This window comes from Podarcis muralis, chromosome 4 (genome assembly GCF_964188315.1).
Source record: "Podarcis muralis chromosome 4, rPodMur119.hap1.1, whole genome shotgun sequence".
NCBI classification, from domain to species: Eukaryota; Metazoa; Chordata; class Lepidosauria; order Squamata; family Lacertidae; genus Podarcis; species Podarcis muralis.
The window spans coordinates 100,218,808-100,239,915 of NC_135658.1; the positions used below are offsets into that span (position 1 = coordinate 100,218,808).

Consider the following 21,108-nt stretch of genomic DNA (forward strand, 5'->3'; position numbering starts at 1 on the left):
GGATATCAAATCCAAACTCTTCTTCTTCTTCTTCTTCTTCTTCTTCTTCTTCTTCTTCTTCTTCTTCATCATCATCTTCTAGTCTGCCACCCATCTCACTTTAGATGGAAGGCTGTAGGACTGTGTCTCTCTCTACAGTCATTCTCTCCCAAACCCCTTTTCCAGATGGGCTCACTGCTGATATTGGAGCTGTAGGAAGAGAAACTTCAGGGGATATTTTACAGGTGGACAAGCCCCAGGACTAGGGAAACTAAGCAGGTCTATGTCTAGTCCGTGCCAGGACAGGATGCCACATGTAGGGCATATTGGGTTTCACACTGGAAAAAGATGGGATATGCAAGTAAGTGAATAAAATTAAATCAAATCTGCACCCCATGAAGCTGAGAGAGGTGGCACCTTCCAAGGGGCATCACCCCCATTGACTCACCCAGCTTCGCTACTGGTTTCTCCTGCCTCTAGGGACAGAGATAGCAGAACTTTGCAGAACTTCCCTCTTGTCTAGTAAGGCAGAGAGGGAGCTCTCCCATCAGCACCAACTAGCAGGCTAAATGGTCAGGGCTGATGGGTGTTGTGGATGCAGACATGTGGACAACACCAGGTTCCCAATTCCTGTTCTGTGTGATTGCAACAAAACTAGATTTGGGTTGTGGCCTTGTGCAGCATCTTTGAACCTATCTGATGACAGGGACAGGGACATTGCTGGTAGTGAGCAGTATGGGTTTTTGATGTTGTTGAGGTGTCTGGCTGCCAGGGGACTACAACACAGAGCTGAGGAATTCAGTACAGCTGCAACACAACGCAGAAACCTGATGAGTTTCAATTTGCTCTTCATTGCTGCTTTGGGAAAGACGTTCTTCGTTTCCTTTGATTCTTCATTCTCTTCTCCCAGGGCAGCCAAAGAGCACCACGGTGATTCTCCCACTGAAATGAAGCAGTACTTGTGCATGAGAACTTCCCAGTCTTTTGTCCCTTAAAACATTTATCAGTGTTGGGATAGTTCCATTAAATCTCATCAACTTAAGGCTACAATAAAAACACTTATTTAAGAATGTCATTGATTTCAGAAAAACTTACTTATGAGGTGGTAGGTTCAGTCTTGGAGCCTTAGCGTGATTGAGACTGACTGAGTGAAACTGAGTGTGTAATTAAATTTATTCAGGCAATGAAACAGAGACATGCTGGGATAGGGGAGAGTTCTTGGGAGTATTATACTGGGTAGGGGTCAGTCAGACAAATCTCTTCCTGCTTATTTAAGGATTTGGGTTGTCTGTAATAATGTGATAATCAGCAATGTTGTATATATAAAAATATATATGTAAAAAAAATGGATGTCAGTACTGGTGGTACTCCATAGCAGTGAGTAAAACCCCTCTGCCCAAAAACAAACCCTATAAATTATTATCCTATTATTTATTAAATTTCTATACCTCCCCTCATCCGAGAATCAGAGGGCAGTGTTAAATTGGGTTAAATTGTGTTCACTGAGCCCATATTTGATACAGTCTGTATATGATGTTTGTTTGTTAATGTGAGATGCGATATGCCTAATAAAGGATTTTGAATTGAGAGGGCAGTTTACACTATTAAAACACGAAAGTACACAACATTTTATTAGCTATTCTGTTACCTATTTCATTTATTGGTTGGTTTTGTGTCTTTTTTTACAAAAAGTCTCAAAGCAACTCACATGGTAGAAATTATAATACAATTCTACCTTAAAAGCAGTAAGAGCAAACCAAAGCAATCACCACTAATAAGAAAATATTTCCTCCTGTCTCTTTTCCCCCCACCTAAGCCACAATATAATTGTGGTTTCGAATAATCCCATGCTCTGAAAGAACTGACCATCTTCATTTTGTGTTCCAACTTCCTTTTTACAAGTCCCCTCTTTTTTGTTATTTTTAGAAGTTTCCCTTTTAAAATTAATCATGACTGTGTTCAACTTTATTGACAATTTCCCACTTACATATAGACTAAATTTGATTTTACTGTTGTAACTGTGTCAAATCTGTTCCAATAACATTTGTGCCTCAAACCAGGTTCTGGGTACCATTTCGGATTAAGAACAAAGTCACCTCCATCTGGTTCATTCCATGACCAACTGTTCTACATCACAGTCATTTAGGGTATCTAGAATTTGCCCATTACCAACATCACCCATTACCGATGTCATTGGGGAGTATTATTGGGCTGGTGGGCTGCATCTTTGTCTTCTCCAACCCACTGGCCAACTTTGACATGCAGGTGGGGCCAGTCACATGTCAACCATTGACATCATGAGGAAATCATGTGACTAATTGGTGGGTAGTGTCACCCATGTGCCAAAGTTAAACTAAGTGGGGAAGGGGTCTGCATCACCAGTTCATTCCCTGAAAGCAATGCACCAGGATTGAACCATGCCCACCCCCACTTATCAGCTAATATCATACAGTCAAGTCAGCTGATTGACAGGTGGGCACAATTTTGGGGGGAAGGGCCTTCTTGGGCTAAGACAGGTGGAGGACCTCAACGCCTGCATTACCACAATACTCTCTCTCCTTGGATAGCTCCCCGATTTCATTCTTCATTTCAACACCATCGCTTAGCTCAGGTTCAAGGGGGCAATAATACGTAATGCTCTCTGTCGTAAACTACTTTTGGGGCCTGATATTCCCACCCAGAGCAGTTCTGTGACATTCTGCTAAGAATTCCAGTTTGACTATTCCCTGAGAGATGGTCCTGTCCTTCCTGTATAGTTTGAACCCAGAGATAACTGTATCCCACTTGTTTTCCCTATTCCATCAGGTTTCTGTTTTACACACACACACACACACACACACACACACACACACACACACATATACACACACAGTGGTACCTCTGGTTAGACGCTTCAGGTTACAGACATTTCAGTTAGAGACTCCACTAACCCAGAAATAGTACCCAGAAATAGTACCTCGGGTTAAGAACTTTGCTTCAGGATGAGAACAGAAATCATGCGGTGGCAGCAGGAGGCCCTATTAGCTAAAGCAGTACCTCAGGTTAAGAACAGTTTCAGGTTAAGAACAGACCTCCAGAATGAATTAAGTTCTTAACTAGAGGTACCACTGTACACACACCCCATGTAAAAATGTTCATTTTATATTTGTCCCCCATGCACCCCATTTTTAAGAGGTATTCTCTCCCCCCCCCCAGCAAATGTCCAGTGCTCCGTTTTGAAAAGTCAGTTTTTCTATAGTGATTTAACAACCGTTTCCCCTTTGCAGGGGGTTGTAGCTCTGGGCCAGGTATAGGACTCTCCCCACAACTCTCGGCACCCATAACTAACTATGCCTTCCAGAACCCTCTGGGGAAGTAATGACTGTTTAAAGTGATATCATAGTGCTTTAAATGTGTAGTGTGGATATGGCCAGCACACCAAATCAGGGAACACACAGGTAACGTGTGTATGATTTGATGATGATTTCCTGGAGCGAGGCTCCAAATATCAAATGAAACCTCAACACCAAATTTTAAGTCTGGAGAAGAAAAATGAAAGAAAGTGGCCTGGCTGAAAATGAATACAAAAAGCAGATAATTTCAAGCAAACAAAATATTTGGTGTTAGGAAAAGACAGGTGTTAGCTTTTCACCTTCTGGCAAGTGATTTGTTCCTGCTTCTCTTGGTCTACCTCCTGTTATTTTACCTTGTTCTTATTTGATCAACCGAACTTTGTTTCATATTCTGCTTATATATTTTAATATAGGGCTTTGGGGGCCTTCAGGCTGATAAGTGGTATAAAAGTAAACATTTTGCTTTCCTTGCTTTAATTAATCTTTGCATGAGAAGAACAACAAATATGATTAAGATATTAACTCACAAAAGCCAAAAGAAAATCGGATGGAATTAATGGGACTATATCATTGTGTTCTCCATGAAGACCCAACACAGTGCTGCTTGTACAACAAGGGCAAACAGTTGGGAAATACTGGCAGCGGCTTCTCCCACAGAAGTCTAGACTTAACTAGAAGGCAATATAAGGCATTTTTTAAAAAAATGAAATAAGTACTGACAATGGCTGTGGTTGAGCAGATGATGTGGTGGTGACTGTTAGCGGTCTGTAGTTGAACAGGGCAACTTTTAATAATTATACAGTTGAAGATTTCTAACTTTCCAAATGGAGACCTGTGAAATATCGTTAAATGGAGGGCAGGGTGACTTTCAAAGCTAGTCTTTAGACAAGCTGTGAGGGCACTCTGCTGTTGGAGATGTGAGAATGAGGTGTCAAAGTTAAATGCTAAACACAAAGATTTGCAGGGGAATCAGAAAATACAAGGAAGAAAAAAGGGCCTGTGAGGAATTGCTCAGCAGAGGGGCTGTTTCTGAGGTTTGCCATCTTCTGTATCAACTGGTTCCTGACTCCATCTGTAGGTCATTTTTGCCTCTTCCACTCAAGGAAAGAGTTGGCATTCTGGACTATTGAATCAATTGCCTGTCTGAATCCAAAAGAGCTGCTGTCTTTGGCAACCAAAACCTTTGGCAGAACAGGGATGTGATGTTGTCATACTTTTTTTTGGGGGGGGGCTAAAATTAAGGTGTATAGCTGACTTACTGCTATTATGTGAATATGTTAAACATTTTCATGTTAAGTATGGGAAATATATAAAATGGCACTGAGGCAGCAGCAAATGAGGAAAGGCAGTTGGAATATCTGAGAATTGTGAGGAAGGCATCTTTGTTCCACCCAGTCCCTTCCTGTATGAGACAGCAGCAGCAGCCCCCCCCCCCCCCAGTGGGGATGTCCTAGACTATGTGAGACAAAGCACTGTGTCTGAGTGGGGTTTCCTTGTTTTGGTGCTATCCCTGGGAAAGCTTGCATTTTACTGCTGAATCGGAGCAAGCAGCAAATGTGTTTTCATGGATTACCATTTTGCTCCAATTCAGCGGTATAAGACGGGTTTCCCTGGGGAAAGTGCCAGGACAAAACGAAAAACAAAAAGCCCAAACCATTTGCTTGGACATGGGGCTTTAAAGCACAGACCTGTGCATGAGGAATCTGGAGAAGAAGAAGAAGAAGAAGAAGAGGAGGAGGAGGAGGAGTTTGGATTTGATATCCCGCTTTATCACTACCGGAAGGAGTCTCAAAGCAGCTAACATGCTCCTTTCCCTTCCTCCCCCACAACAAACACTCTGTGAGGTGAGTGGGGCTGAGAGACTTCAGAGAAGTGTGACTGGCCCAAGGTCACCCAGCAGCTGCATGTGGAGGAGCGGGGAAGCGAACCCGGTTCCCCAGATTACGAGACTACTGCTCTTAACCACTACACCACACTGGCTCTGGCAAAGCCTGCTTCAAGAGCCAGGCCATTCAGTTGCAGGACGGCATTTGTTCGAACATCAGAGAGCAAGGGGAGGGGGGCTTATATACAGCTCTGCCCAGCTCTTGTGACTATTGTATCACAAATTTATTGTGTTTTAAATATATTGTGAGCCACCCTAAGAACATTGATTAGTACGCAGGGTATAAATACTCTTGAATAGATACATTGTGGAGGCCAATGGCTATGATCAACAGCCATGTGGAACGCCCTCCTATCAGATACCAAGGAGATAAGTAACTACGCAACTTTTAGAAGACATCTGAAGGCAGCCATGTATAGGGAAGTTTTTAATGTTTGACGTTTTATTATGTTTCTATATATGCTGGAAGCTGCCCAGAGTACCCGGGGCAATCCAGTCAAATGGGTGGGGTACAAATAATAAAATTAGTAGTAGTGGTAGTAGTAATGGTATTTCGTTTTGAGGAGTAAAAATTGGCTTTAAATAGTATTGCTTTGCCTAGTTTGATTTCTTTGTTAAATTTCCTTCCTCTTCACTTTATAAGAAAACAGATCTACAGTTAAAAGCAGCAATGCAAGCAGCACTCCAACTTTCCCAACAGACATCTGTCAATCCTGTTACCCTCTAAGCTACCAACCAAAAATATTTCTACACAATGTTTCATGACTGGCTGGTTCTCTTTTATGTGCACTTTTTTCCTGCTAAAAGACACAGTAAAGAGAATAAAGTCTCTGATTCTTTGGTGCCCTTGTTTTTTCAGTATCTCAGCAAGCACAATGTTCTATAATTGCTGGAACCACCTGTTACAGGTAAAGTTCCCGCGTATTACCCCATTGCCTTGCCATTTACAGTTTTACAGGTATCAGCATACTTTTTGGTGGTTAACTCCGCTGCAACTGTAGGAAGAATCTGCCAATAATTAAATGCAGCCAACTTTATTTGACTTTGCTAATGTTACCATGCCTATTTTTTCCAATAGTCACATTATACTCTTTTTAAAAAACTGTACAGAAAATGCAATCTCTTCATGAACTGCTGATATACTTCACTAACACAAGATTACATTTGCTGCAGCTACAGCCCTGGCATTAATAAGAAAAATATACTTGTGTCTAGAGAGGGAGGTGGGGGTGGGTGGGAACCAACATTTTAAAGTCACTCAATGTCATTTGCATGCAGAATTGGGATCTTCTGAATTTTAAACATGTGTAAGTCAAGAGAATCATATTAATTTGACTTATTCAATGTGGAAAATAATAGAAAGCATTTACCATGAATGTGACAAATATCCAGGTTTCCGGGAAGAATTGTTGTGAAAACTATGACCATTAAAGGCAAGACTCCATGCATTAACATCCACACCAACAAATACTGTAAATAGTGCATGATTAAATGGGCAGATAAAACAGTGGGAACTCATCCTGACTATTAAGAATTGAGGCTTCATTCTTCTCTCTCTCGAAAAAAAAAAGGTTTTTGTTTTGTTTCTTAAATCACCACAACCAAATTCCGTTTCCAAAAGTATTGACATCACAAAGCTATGCAGTTTTAAAATGTAAGTATTTTTTAAATCCAGATCACACATACTAGATATGTGACTATGTGTTTGTGTGTGTTGAGGAACCTGGAAATGGTACGAAATTGAGATTTCTTTATTTCAGTCAGTTATATTTACTAATATAAGCATCTGTCAGTTCTTGGCTTCCGTAAACAGATACTCATTCTGGAATCGCCCCCTCTGCCTGCAACCAGGTGTTGTTCCACTGCAGGCCTATTTTACACACCCAAGGTGCCTGGAGCTGGATCATATTCAAGGTCCTGCTAGCCTACACCAGAGAATCCCTCTTAAAAGGAAAGAATGGGATTACATAAGCATAACTTCAAAAACACAATTGGGGGCAGATACATTATTCTAATTAGCATACTTCAATTCTAGAGCCTGGAGGCGGAGAGATGGGACTCACATGGGATTTTGTATGTTATGCTTTGTGTTCCCTTAATATGCACTTATTACTTATTGTCTCTGCTATAGCACTGAGGTCAGTGAAATATGAAAAGCATAGTTAAAGGTAAATCCTTTTTTGTTTGGTCTCTCTGGATTACACAACCAGCAGACAGACCACTTTTCAATCTATTTGCTTTCTCATTAAGACTCAAATCTATAATTGGAAACTTGTTCCTGGAGAAAGATCAAACAACTGTTCTGCATTTTGGATGCAACTGAGCCAGGTCCACATAAACACACAGAGAGAGAACTGAGCGATAGATTTGCATGTGTGGAGAGAGAAATAAAAAGAATTTAAGATAGACATAAGGGGGATGTGGCTCATAAAGTATATAGTTAATTGCCTGAAGGACTCTCCTTCAGTTACACATAAGAGAAAGAAATGTCTTCCCAACGAAATGCAGATGTGAGCTCATTAAAAAAAAAGTCGGTAATGCAATCATCCTTTTGTTCATTTCAGTGTTTGGGATTTTAGTAGATTAGATGACTGCAACGTGCTCTGTGTGGGGCTTCCCTTGTGCCTGATTTGCGAAATGTACTTTGTGCAGAATGCTGCAGCATGGTTGCTGACATGATACCTGTCCAAACATCACACTTCTGCTCATAGATCTGCATTGGTTGCCCATTTGCTACTGGCCCACATTCAAGGTCAACCCCTCAACAGTTGTTTGCTTCGATCTGCAGAACCGGTACTGTAAAGCGTGTTCTCCCTAAATGAGAGCACGTGTTGCGGTGGGGTCCGCTGAGTCACCCCTCTGTTGCCAGGTAGGGTGATAAATATTACCCTGGCATTTAATTGGATGGCTGTGTTGCTGGGGGAATTTACTTGTTGCAAATTTGGTGGGAGGGACCAAAGTGTTTAAATTCAGAGCACGCAGCTTGATGCTTTCTCTTTCGCTGCATGAGCCGGATCACCCGCCCACCCGCCCTGAGTTTGGAAGGTTTTGCTTGACCCTGCTATGCCTGTCATGGCGTTGTCTGCCATTGGGGCAGGGGACTGGTAGGAATTTTGTCCATCTGGCTGATTGGCTGAGCCATTTGGTTTTTGCCTACTGCGTAGCAAATCGTCACAACTTGTAAGGTTGGCAGTTAGGCATTGGTTATCAATTGGTTGGAGGAGGGGTAAGGATTGGCTGTGCCTGCCCCTCCAATGCTGCTGTGGAAGGGAATTCCGTTAAAGAAATCCAGGGGCTTGCCACGATTTCGTCCGAATCCTTGGAGAGGGGCTAGGGCCGGCAAGCCCTGGGAAGCATGCGGGTGAGCGCTGAGGGCCTGTGACTCAGCTCCATTGCTCCCCAATATTGTTTTCCCTTACTGGCATCCGATGGAGTTCGGATGTCAGTTCTGTCCCCAGGCGGGGGGGGGGGCAGACAGATAGTCTTAACCAATGCCTAAGCAACCACTCATAAAAATTGTATTTTAATAAAGTTGTGGCCAAAATTATGCCAAAAACCCAAACAAAAAATTATGTGTGTGTTGTGAGTTATTTGAGGGGTGGCATGTGGACCTTGACACACAACAGGTGCCAGGCAATATTTGTTCCACACTTGTAATCCATTGTCCTATTGGCGTGAGAGCAACTACAGTTTGAAACTTTCATATAGCCACTGCCCATTCCTCCACTCTCATTATGCCAACTTCTGCCCCACTCCATTCGCCACCTTAGACAGATGAAGGCAGAAGCAGCAGGTCCATCCCAGCCCTTTTATTCTGCCTTCATCTTTCTCTGACTGCTTCCCTCAACTTCTTCCTTTCCACACGGGTCGTGGAAGCTGAGGGAACCCAATCGCTCCGTACCCTGTGCCCACGCCTGTGTGTGAGAGAGGAGAGGAGGGGAGAAAGAGATGACAACGACCCAGTCATGGCTTTCTAAACCACAGGGCCAAACACACATTTATTTTACTTGGTGTCTCATCAGTTGATTATTCAGCACCCAAAGATTTGGATCTGAAAAGGTGAACTGCCTCCTTTGGAAGACAATGAGTTTGAAGTGATACCTGTGAGATGAAATCTCTGGACATCATGTTTGATTTGTGTAAACTGTCACTTGAAAATAGCAGTCATTAAATAACCAACATGCTTCCATGAACTCATCACAGCTCTTTTCTTTCACTTCTCTACACATGGAGAGAAAAAATGTGCTCACCCAGCCCCCCCCCCATTTTGTCCTCCACCAGCTGCTAGCCAAGCTTTCCACATGTTGAAGAAAGTTCTGGAGGGGGGGGGGAGCCTGTTAAGGTTGCCACATTATAACTGTCCTAAGGTAGGGCTGCCATACATCCGGAATTTCTGGATGTATCCAGGATTCATCTATCGAAAATAGTGTTGGGGTGGAATTTTCAAAAATCGGTTAAAATGTCCAGGGAAACCTGGATGTATTGTTGATTTTTTGATGAATTTCCTAAAATATAGCTTTAAATTTTGATATATTTTTTTGAGATTTTCCCAAAAGAGCTCAACAACTTTTGTTGTGTTTTGGATTTTCACTTTTTGAAATATGGCAAACCCTATCTAAGGTCATCTGGAGGCCTAAACATCTGAAATTATGACACTCCACCCCATTATCAGAAGACTCAAAGCATGCATTTGTGCCTTGGTACCATCAGTCAAAGTCTTCATCAATCACACATTAATATGCAGATTTTAATTAGGTTTTAATTCAAGATGTTCATTGTAATAATATTTTAAAAAGACAGTGCTTTGGGGAATGACAATGATGTTTACCTCTTAAGTCAGGTAATGGTTTTTAGATGATTTTATAAGAAGGATATTATTTGTCTGTGTTATTTAATCAAGAGGAACAGTTGTGCTCATTAAATATGCTAAAAGTATCATTTACATGATGGGCTGCTATATGGTGGATGAGAAGGAGGAAAATGTGACACAAGACTATGTCAATTTTAAAGATCAAGTTGGATAGTGATTATTGCAAACTATTATCCCTGTGAAAGTTCTTACTCTCACAAAAGTGCTTGGAGGAAAATTACTACTACTACTATTAATTATTATTATTTGGACATTCTTCAGCCATGGCTCTCAGAAAACAAAACGTAAAGACGCAATATAAATTAACCAACAGCTGATTACTAACACAGCACTGTTGCAGCAAAATGAAAACGGTGTAAATAAGGAGGTATGAGGTCTTCTCATCAGACTACTTGGAAATGTGGGCGCTGTGTGTAGCAGATAATTGTACCTCACCCAAGAATGGCATGAGTCTGCCATGAAAAATGGCACCTCCTGGCCTCATTTCCTCCTAACCATGAGAATGAGAAGGATGCTCCACAAGTAATAGGACAAACAAAGATAAGCCACTTTGAGGGTTGTTGGGGGTTTTTTACAGTCAAACTGTATATAAATTTAATGAAATAAATAAAATTAATGTAAATGCAACATTGACTAAATTGTGACCATTTTGCAAAACTGACTAGGTAGACAGCTTGTGGGCATTTTACCTTATGTTGTAAGGGTTCCAATTTAAGGGGGAGAATCATTTTTCATACTTACCTTTGTACTTTTAATTTTGTCTTTAAAAAAATTATTTCTATATCAGAATTTGAATTTGCCACCCTTGACAGAGTTCTCAGAACAAAACAAAATAAAAATGAGGTGTATTGAGGTACAACGTCTTATTACAACATTGTTCTGCATGAGAAGTTATAGAGGGAGTGTCATAAAATGAAACTTCATACCTAGCACTATAGATTAATGATGGTTTAACACCATGCTTTTCTGGAATGGATTTCTTTTTAATTTTATCCTTTGTTGTTACCTTAGCTGAAATGCCTCATATTAGAAGTGATAACTTTATATCGGTTCCTTTCAGCACCTAACATAAAAGTTGATTTTAAGTCTGCATTTATGAGTCTCATTTTTGTATCACTTGGTAGATTTCAGTGTTGCAAAAATGCTATCCAAGCTTAACAAAAATTTCCTTTTGGGAAATGTTTTTTTCCTAGAATTTACATTTCATTTACATTACATTTACATTTAATGTGTGTGCATATATATATATATATATAGAGAGAGAGAGAGAGAGAGAACCCAATTAGAAATCCCAAAATGCAATATACGAAGTCAATATGCAGACTAAGTATATTTAAAATAGAAATGATCCATTTTGTCAGTTGCTTACCTAAAGCAACTAACAAGAGCTTTCCTTGGCCTTGTGCGTATCATAATCTTGGACCTGCATAACAGTTTGATCTTCTTGCAGTCCATGGGACTCTCAAGAGTCTCCTCCAGCACCAGAATTCAAAAGCATCAATTCTTCGGCAATCAGCCTTCTTTGGAGCTGAACCATAAAGTAGGTTGATCATTGAAGAATTGATGCTTTTGAATTATAGTGCTGGAGGAGACTATTGAGAATCCCATGGACTGCAATAACATCAAACCTATCCATTCCGAAGGACATTAGCCCTGAATGCTCACTGGAAGGACAGATCGTGAAGCTGAGGCTCCAATACTTTGGCCACCTCATGAGAAGAGAAGACTCCCTGGAAAAGACCCAGTTGTTGGGAAAGATGGAGGGCACAAGGAGAAGAGGATGACAGAGGACGAGATGGTTGGACAGTGTTCTCAAAGCTAGTAACGTGAGTTTGACCAAACTGCAGGAGGCAGTGGAAGATAGGAGTGCCTGGCATGTTCTGGTCCATGGGGTCACGAAGAGTCGGACACGGCTAAACAACTAAACAACAACAATGCATGTTTAATAACGAAGTTGTGTCATCAGTTTATCACCAATATTGCATGTCCCGATAAAGCTGTTAGCAAAATTTTCACCACAGTGGATAAGATCTGGGAGGACTGTGACCAGTTTCTGCCAAAAGCAAAACCTAGAGGTAACTGTGGAAGCTCCCTTCTTAGAAAACATTTTAGAATGTTAGAATACATTTGAGGGATTTCAAAGGAAATAAAAATACAGATTGCAACTTCTGGAGGTTGGGATTTTCCACACCCCTAATCCTGGTAACAAGAGGGTCCTTTCTGGTTCAATTGGCCCTAACAAAGAATGAAAGGAGCTGTCAGATTTGGTTCTCTCTGTTTCTCATTTTTCCAATTTTTAATTCAGTACTCCACATTCATTTCCTTGTGAATGCTGGTCAGCATGTTGTATGCATTTCTTCTAAAGAACACATTTTTGTATGCAGTTTTTGACTAGTGTGCACATTTTTTTGCAAGCAGAAACTCCTGCTATAATTCTATTTTCGCTATTATAATCATTTTTATGCACCTCCCTCATGTATTTATTTATGTAAACATTGGTTGGAGAACTGCATCACAAAATTCAGATAAGTGCGAATTTCAAAGGATCGCTGTGTTTCAGTTCCCACATCATTTGGAAAGTGCAGATTTGATAAATGTGGCTTTAAGTGAAATCTGATTCTAATTTCTCCCCCATCTTTACATCCTAACCAAGCATGAATACTTAAGAGAAGGGGGTTGTGGATTTTATGTATATATATATGTGTGTGTGTGTGTGTAAACATATATATATATATATATATATATATATATATATATATATATATATATCTCACACACCTTTAATATTGCATTGCAGAAATTGCATAACACAATGTTTGATTGAGCACAAACCTCCCTCGTTCTGTTTTTCATTACATCAGGGCCATTCTAAAAATACCTACTCGGTTCCATGGATATTCATTTTGCATTAACATTAACAGCAAGGGAGCACACATTAATCCAACCCAGAGAAAATAAAACTTAATTACTACACAATTAAAAAAGAAACACAAAATAACTGTGCTCATTATTTTAATTCCTCTGAATTTATTTAAGATCAAAATAAAAACACTGTCTGCTAATCAATCTGTCAAGGAGCCAAGGCAACAGAGAAAATATACGAGCCAGTGAGGAAATGGAATTAAATGCTTACTTACCATCTGGCTTAGTGAACCCCGGCTGGGCACTCTGATACACAAAACCAGCACTTGTCTCCCCCCTCTTCTGTCTCATGGCAGCAATTGCTTGCTGTTTCCCCCCTGGCACAAAACCATCTCTGATCTGACATCATGCCTCAGGTGTACAGGCTGCTGGTGGGTTCTCCCTGAAGCTCAGCACTGGCACTCCACAGGGATGCATGCTAAGTCCATATCTGTATTCGTTGTATACATATGAATGCATTTCATCTGACCCTTCTACTGCAATTATTAAGTTTGCTGATAACACCACCATAATGGGTATAACTACAGGCGGAGACGAATCTGCGTACAGTGGGGAGGTTCAAAAGGTATCCACATGGTGCTCAGAGAACAATCTGCACCTAAACATTGGCAAGACAAAGAAGATGGTGTTGGGCTTTTGGAGGAAGAGAGGAGAGCTAGCCCTGTTGTATATCGGGGGGGGGGGCGCTGTGTGGAGAGAGTCTCTTCCTTTAAATTCCTGGGAGTCCATCTTAGTGAAGACCTTACTTAGAAGGTCAGAACAGCCCAGGTGGTTAGGAAGGCCCAACAGAGACTTCATTTCCTTAAGGTCTTGTGAAAGAACAATGTTAGACAGTAACTGATGATTTCCTTCTATTGGTCCATGATAGAAAGTGTTCTCTCATACTGTATTACGGTGTGGTATGCTGGTTTGACAGCCATGGACAGAAAGTCCCTACAGAGGGTGGTGAAGACAGCACACGATATCATGGGCTGTCCCCTAAGTCCGCTAGATGTTATCGCAGGAGACCGTTGCCTCAGAAGAGCGAGGAATATTCTCAGGGATGACTCACACCCTGGCCAGCACCTTTTTAATCTGGGCAGGAGATATAGAAGCATGATAAGCTGCACCAACAGGTTAAAGAACAGTTTCTACCCATGGGTCATGAGGCTGCTGAATGCAACATTGGGGTTTTTGGTCATATGACAGCACATAGAGTGTAACAAGGACTGAGAGATTGGGGGGGAGGGGGGCTTGTTTAATCTCACTGTAAACAAGTGGTACAGTGACAATAAAGTATTTCTATTTCTCCTCTTCATCCCTGTTGGAGAAGCAGAACCTCCTTCAATGGAAAAATTAAGCAGTCAATGATCAGTTTCATATGTTACCCATTATTTCAAAGGACTATTTTAATTTTAATTTTATTTACCTTTAGAGCTCTGAATAGCCAGGAACTGGGTTACTTCAAGAAAGGCCTCCCATATCCATCTAGCAAAGGCTGGGAGTCATCATGTTTCTGGTCAACTTCTGAAACCTCACCAGGCATTATACCGGACCAGCTGTTATCTGAAATCATTTATGTGGGATGGAGTTCCATATATGAGACCCACACCCAGTGTCCTGGTGGATGTAATCACCTCTCACAATGTCCCCTACCTCCACTCCACCACAGTCTTCCTGTGTTAAGTGGGAAGGGCAGAAAAAAAGATGGCATGTTCAGTGGAATGCGCATACCATCATCGCCATTATTGGGGGTTCTGTACAATTGGTAATTCCTGAATGCAGGAAGACTTCTAATCCCTTTCACCTGAATGTGCTTACACCACCGCCTTCAAACTTTCCCACTTAACACAAGGAAATCACTTGCAGGGGTGTGGATCAGAACCATCCTCTGCTACCATTTGTTGGGATTTAGGATGCTCTGGGGTCACCCGGAGGCCCCCTCAGTCTCCCTGACCTTTCCGAGTGTTCTCCCGGTAAGCATAACTCTGGAATGGCACGTCCCTTCATTCCAGTGTGCCCTTCAGCAACATAAACCAGCTTGATTTATGCACACTAATGTGGCATAGCACAGCAAGAAGAATGAACCATCCGTAGATCTAAACTACGTATTTATTTACACTATATACAGACACAGAATCATGGCTCTCTCTCTCATTCAGCGCCGAGAGAGAACATCAACAGAACAGAACAAAGAACATGGAAGTGACGCATAATTCCTTCCGTTCCCATGCTTCCAAAGAATGGAATGTCAACACACAGAGCATGTGATCTAGTAGTCACACACACTCTGCAGCATGGGAGAGAATGAAAATCCTGACAGTTTCTGTGTGTGGCCCCCATTGCCCCTTAACCACATTTGGAGTGAATGCCTGAAAAGGGTGATCTACCTTTCCATTTGGGGTGCAATCCTACCCCCTCCTGCCAGTGGGGCTTTGCACTGTGGCCATAGTGGAAGGAGAAGAGGCAGGACATTGACCCTGATCTGTCCAGGGCCAGGCTTGATGCTGTCATGTGAGACCAGCTTGGGAAACAGCAAACTCTGGGCCGGCTCAGCCCCAGACCTTCCCACCCGCAGAACAACTCATTTCAGCTCTTTCCATTGCCTGTAGCTGGAGGGAATCCTACAAGCAGGCCTGGGGCCTGCCCTTCTATACACCTGGCAGCCAGTGGGAGGCTAGCTTAGTCTGGAGAACTTGGCAGCAGGACACCATCACTCATTCCAAAACCCCTCTCAACCCAGCATAAGCAGGGTTGGACTGCTTGCTTAATCGCTTGACAGTAAACCTTATGACTTCGTATGATGAACCTATGGCAAATCTTCAACTATGGGTAAGCACTCACAGTAGGTGGCAGGCAGAAAGATTTCTGGATTTCCTGTTTGATTAAATTCTATTCTATTAGTGTAAATATGGTTGTTCCATGTTAAATACCTTGGCAGTGACAACCCATTTTCCTACATGGGGTATGCCTTTGGAAGCTTCCTTCCAAATTAGCGCCCTTCCCATGGGACCTTCATTCACAAAAAAAGAGAAGGAGGGTCAGAAGTCCACTTGACTGCCTCCTCTAACTGATGTTCTAGCTCGATGTTCCATTCCACTTAAAGACCATACCTGCAAGCAGGCAGGACTTAGAGACACTCACTCATAGGCCAGGCTCTCTACCTGGATAGGTTGGGCCTCAGGAGAGATGTACTTGGTGAGCTCATAAAGGCTTACTCGCTGACATCAGGGTCTGGCCTCCCTAGCAGGGAGCAGCGCCAGATGTAGAGTGGTTCCCTGAGCCGAGAGGGCACCATATTATACTTGAGAATATTCATTTTGGGGCACCAATGTTTGGCCGCGCACAAGGTGGCATATTGTGAAAGATTACTAAAGTCTGCCTGTGCAGGGAGGGAGCAGCCTGGACGCCAATCAGTGTGGTTATAAAGCCTGTCCTACTGACCAAACTCTCTTGGCCTGGATAGCACAGCTAGCTCAGGGAGGGAGCCCCAACATTTGGGGAGGGCAAATAGGGACACGCAGCCTCTCACCATCCCACTGCCCCCGCCACGACCTGCTCTTGCCCACCACTCGCTGCTTTCTTGTTCTCCCTTCCGACCTTCGCTTGCCATGGCCTCCCCCGAGTCAGGTGCAACCCTGCTGACTTGTGTCAGGGTGCCAGTCTTAAATGGGACATTCCTGGATCCAAGCAGGGATTGGCTTCTGTGATCCAGGATGCCCCACTTAAAAGGGGCTAGTTGTGGGGTATGGGAGCCAGCCAGCCTGGCCTTAGAGACCACTTACATAGAGGGCCTACTATGATGTCAATTTCAAAGGAATCTTGTGGTGAGACATCCTCTATCCGGCAGTATTCCACCTGCTCTTGCAAGTTTTGGCAAGCTGAAAGGGGATTAAGGGTCATGAGGAGATGTGATTTGGCAAAGCCAATAGAGGGAAAGCAGTAAATCTTTTGAAAAATGAAAGTAATTGTGATATATTCCTCATCATGATGAACAGTGGAGAGTTTTCATAATTACCAGTTCTCGTCTGGTGCTTCCCAGACAAAACAGGTTTGCTCATTAAAATAAATTAAGTTCGTGAAATCAACTTCCCAGTGGATCATAACCACGACCCTGCCCAGAGATCTTTCCATTTGAGTTATAGCACTATATGTGCAAAACATATGTTTTAGAACATGTCGAGGCATTGGGGGCCTGTTCCGTTTTTGTTATGTTCTCGCAACAGCATTAATTAGTTCATTTTTAAAAGAAAAAGAAGCCCCCCCCCCAAATTACAGAAGTTTAAGTGGTGCTATAGTGAAATCTGGCATGAGACAATTGAGACTGTTGTATATGAACAAATGAAAGAGGACTCTATTGTACAGTGGTACCTCTGGTTAAGAACTTAATTTGTTCCGGAGGTCCGTTCTTAACCTGAAACCGTTCTTAACCTGAGGTACCACTTTAGCTCATGGGGCCTCCTGCTGCTGCCGCACAATTTCTGTTCTCATCGTGAGGTAAAGTTCTTAACCCGAGGTATTACTTCCAGGTTAGAGGAGTCTGTAACCTGAAGCGTTTGTAACCTGAGGTACCACTGTAATGGAGGGGTCAGAAGGGTCTTGGCATACAGTCTACTCCCCTCATCCTGCCTGGCAAAAAATCCTCCTCACAACAATATGCTAGAGCAGTGGCTCCCAAAATCCCCTATCTTCCACCACGGACCACTTGAAAATTCCTGGGAGTCTTGGTGAACCACTTAATGCTTTTTATTCCTGTTGTAGCAACTGTAATGCACCGTGTTGGATAATTTGTGCTTTCATTGCTTATTTCATTGATTTTTATTGATTTACCAGCTCTTGGGTTTTTTCTGGTTCTTAATCCTTTCCACTCCTTTCAAGTCATTTTCTCTTGCTCTGTCTTTCACGCACCTAATCTTCTCCACTCCACTCACTTCTGGTCCATCCTGCTTATCTTGTGGGTAGACCACTGCCTTCTGAGAGTGATGCAGCAGCTGCAGCTTCCACCATTCCCAGCCCCTGTCCCTGCCATTTTTCACAGATATGCTGTGGACCACTTGGGTGAAGGAGTTCACAGGCCACAGTCTGGAAACCCCTGTGCTAGAGGAAAAGAACAGGACATGGCTATCTCCTCGCTGTGGGCTTCCCATGGTGTCCAGCTAGTTAGTGGTAGAAACTGAGGGGCTGAACCAGAAGCCAAAAAATATATTTCCATGGCCTGTAAGCTGAAGCTCAACTCTAGAACATGCATTTAAACAAGTTGTATGAGGCAGCCGAAGTAGTGCTTTGCTGTCTCCGTATGTTGAAAAATGAGAAATAATTGGCCCACAATGCAGCAGCAGACAAGGAAAACTGGCCAAGAAAGGATGTCACTGGGGTTTTTTTGGTTTTTGTCTGGAGACAATCATAGAAGTGATTACAAATTGCAACAGGCAAGGTTTTGTAAGTACATTTCTGATAGGGTGGCTAATTAAATTGGCTCCCTCAGTCATCAGCATTAAACAGTTCATTAAGTGTGTTTCATCAAGGAAAAATGAAAAGCAAATAGATAAAAGAAATGTTCATGTCTCTTCTTCACTTGATAGAGGGGTGTGTGTTTTTTTGACCCATATGGAGTGGCTTCTAGAAGTGTCTTCCTTTGTTAATTTTGGTGCCCTTTTTGTACGGCTATTTATTAGACACCATTCAAACCCCACACAAACTGTTATGCAAAACAGAGGAAAGTGGGGCAGGGGAAATAAAGCAAGTGCAGATGGCTGATTTAACTCTCTAATGAACCAGCAAGCCCCATCGCGTTAAGCTGAGCTTTCTCCACAGGACTGGCAGAAGCCTCGCTCGTTTCAATGTTTTCTGTTTGGATTTTTATTTTTATTTTTTTTTTTGCATCAGCAGAGTGCTTTGATTTTCTGGCAAACAAATAAATAAACAAACAAACAAACAGAATCTCAAAAACTCCTGTTTATGAGGTGCCCTCACAAGCTTTCCTGCTTCATGAGAGGATCACATAGAGCGTCCTCTCAGGCTTTTACTCTTCAGAGTTGAGTTTTCAAAGCGAAACTTCAGCTAAAATAATGAAAGAGAGACAGACAGAGAGAGAGAAAAGGGAAATTGAGCACACCCTGAGCTGCCTACCTCATCTCCTTCTGGAGTTTTCCTATCTAATGATCTCAGCCAACATTCAGGCTCAGTTGGTAAATTAGAGCCAGCTGTTCCCTGTAAGCCCTTTCACCAGCAGTGCTTCCCCAAAAGGCCCTTGAAACCATTGCAATGTACTTTATCCTATCCAGAGACATTGACCAGACATTGTGGTACAGGAGGGAGAGTTGGGAGGTGGCAGGGAGGTGTGAATGCTCTGGTGAGAGCACTGGGTTGGCTCTGCTGCAATATCTGTGCCACAGCAGCCTTCTCATCACCTCATCCCACCTTGCCGGTAACTTGTAGTGATACCTGTGCTGGGAGGCCAGGTAAGCACCACCACCCTTCCCCGCCATTCACTCCTGTTTAGAAGCTCATCCACTCATTACACTAAACTCAGGTACAAGCTGTCTCAACACATGGACTAGGAATAGGGGGACTGGGGTTCAAATCCCCACTTGGTTATGAAGCTCACTGGGTGACCTTGGGCCAGTCACCCTCCCTCAGCAATCACTTGTGACTCTCCCCCTTAGCAAGTCCCATGGAACTCAATGGCAATTCATCAGAGTAGACATGTGCTTGTGCAGCAGATGTGGACAGCACCAGTTCTCACACTTGGGGTCATTAACAAAGTCCCCTTGCAAAGCTGGCAGGGTGAAAAACAGCCAAACTGCTTTTAGTAGTCTAGCAGAGGGAACTGCAGAAGGAGTCGCTTGTCCTCTTCCTCCCCCTGCCCTCGAATAGTCTCAAAGGCTCTTTTCTTTCATTGGGGTGCTGTGTCCATTGCTTGTCGATAACCTGTTCTGCACTGGGCTTCTGAAGGTGACTATGTTAGTAAGCTGCCCCTATCAGTTTTCTTTATATATAAAAAAGTAGGAATATTTCATCTCGCAATAGATTTGGCTTGACTTACTATAGAGCAGGTGCAACTCAAACTCAACTGTTTGTTATAGCGAGTTATGAGGGAAATGGATCGGAAGCAGTTCCATGGGGTTTTGTATCCATGCGCGCGCGCACACACACACACACACACACATGCATATGCACTGGAGAGAAGATTATTTTGCCCTTGTCAGACTCTACTATTTAACCTCTAGAGATACAAGTGGGTGGAAGAAATCCACTGTACTCCAGTGCATGCTAACCAGTTTTCTTATATGCCCTCCCCTACCAAAAGGCAAAACAGATATAACGTTCCTTTACTTTTCCTGGTGGGGAAAGGGGACCAGCAAATTGGACTTGCAGGAAAGCATACAAACACACACCCCGGTCTCAATGTACTTGCAGATATAGCTATATCAAGCTTCTTTTTGTGTAGTGCTTTGTGAATACAGGGGTCTTTGCATATGAGACCATTTAGGATTCCCCCCTCCCCCCGCTGATCTCTCAATGTGTACATGTGCTCCATAATGTAAATAGGAAGAGATTCAAATTAAGAGAAGGAAACCTTTGTGTTATTTTTGTTTTTTGAAAAAATGGATAGTAAACTGTGGGCATGGTCTAATTCTGGAATGATTTGTAGAAATTATAGCTAAACTGGAATTCAGGAGTGGAAAGAAGCAGGAATGTCTGGTGGCGAGGGGAGGGGCTATGAACATGGACCCCAGAAACAGCATTGCTGCGTGGCCTGCCAGAGCATCCAAACCACTCAAACTTTACTTCTTCTCTTCCCTGCCCTTCACCATCTTGGGACATGGTAGCACTGCCACTTCTGAGGCCAGGTCCATGGTTCTGTTCCTCCCTGCCAGCCTCTCTTGATATACCACAAACCCATAAAGCACAACACCAGGCAACACACTCCTCTCCATGTCCAGGTCACATTGCATTGAACCATTATGTCTCTGGGTGGAGATAAGTGTTATGTGTGGCATTGGGGATTAAGAAGAAGGAGTTTGGACTTGATACCCCGCCTTTCACTCCCCTTAAGAAGTCTCAAAGCGGCTCACAATCTCCTTTCCCTTCCTCCCCCACAACAAACACTCTGTGAGGTGAGTGGGGCTGAGAGACTT

The 21,108-nt window shown here is 42.7% G+C and overlaps 1 long non-coding RNA gene across 1 annotated transcript in view; it reads right to left on the reverse strand.

Annotated features, from left to right (window-relative positions):
• Positions 1-14,247: 14,247 nt before the first annotated feature.
• The window catches only part of LOC144327391 (uncharacterized), a 67,657-nt gene continuing 60,796 nt past the window's right edge, over positions 14,248-21,108 (reverse strand). Inside the window, exon 3 of the long non-coding RNA XR_013392475.1 lies at positions 14,248-14,533. This is a non-coding gene — a long non-coding RNA (uncharacterized LOC144327391). The remainder of the gene's footprint in view (positions 14,534-21,108) is intronic.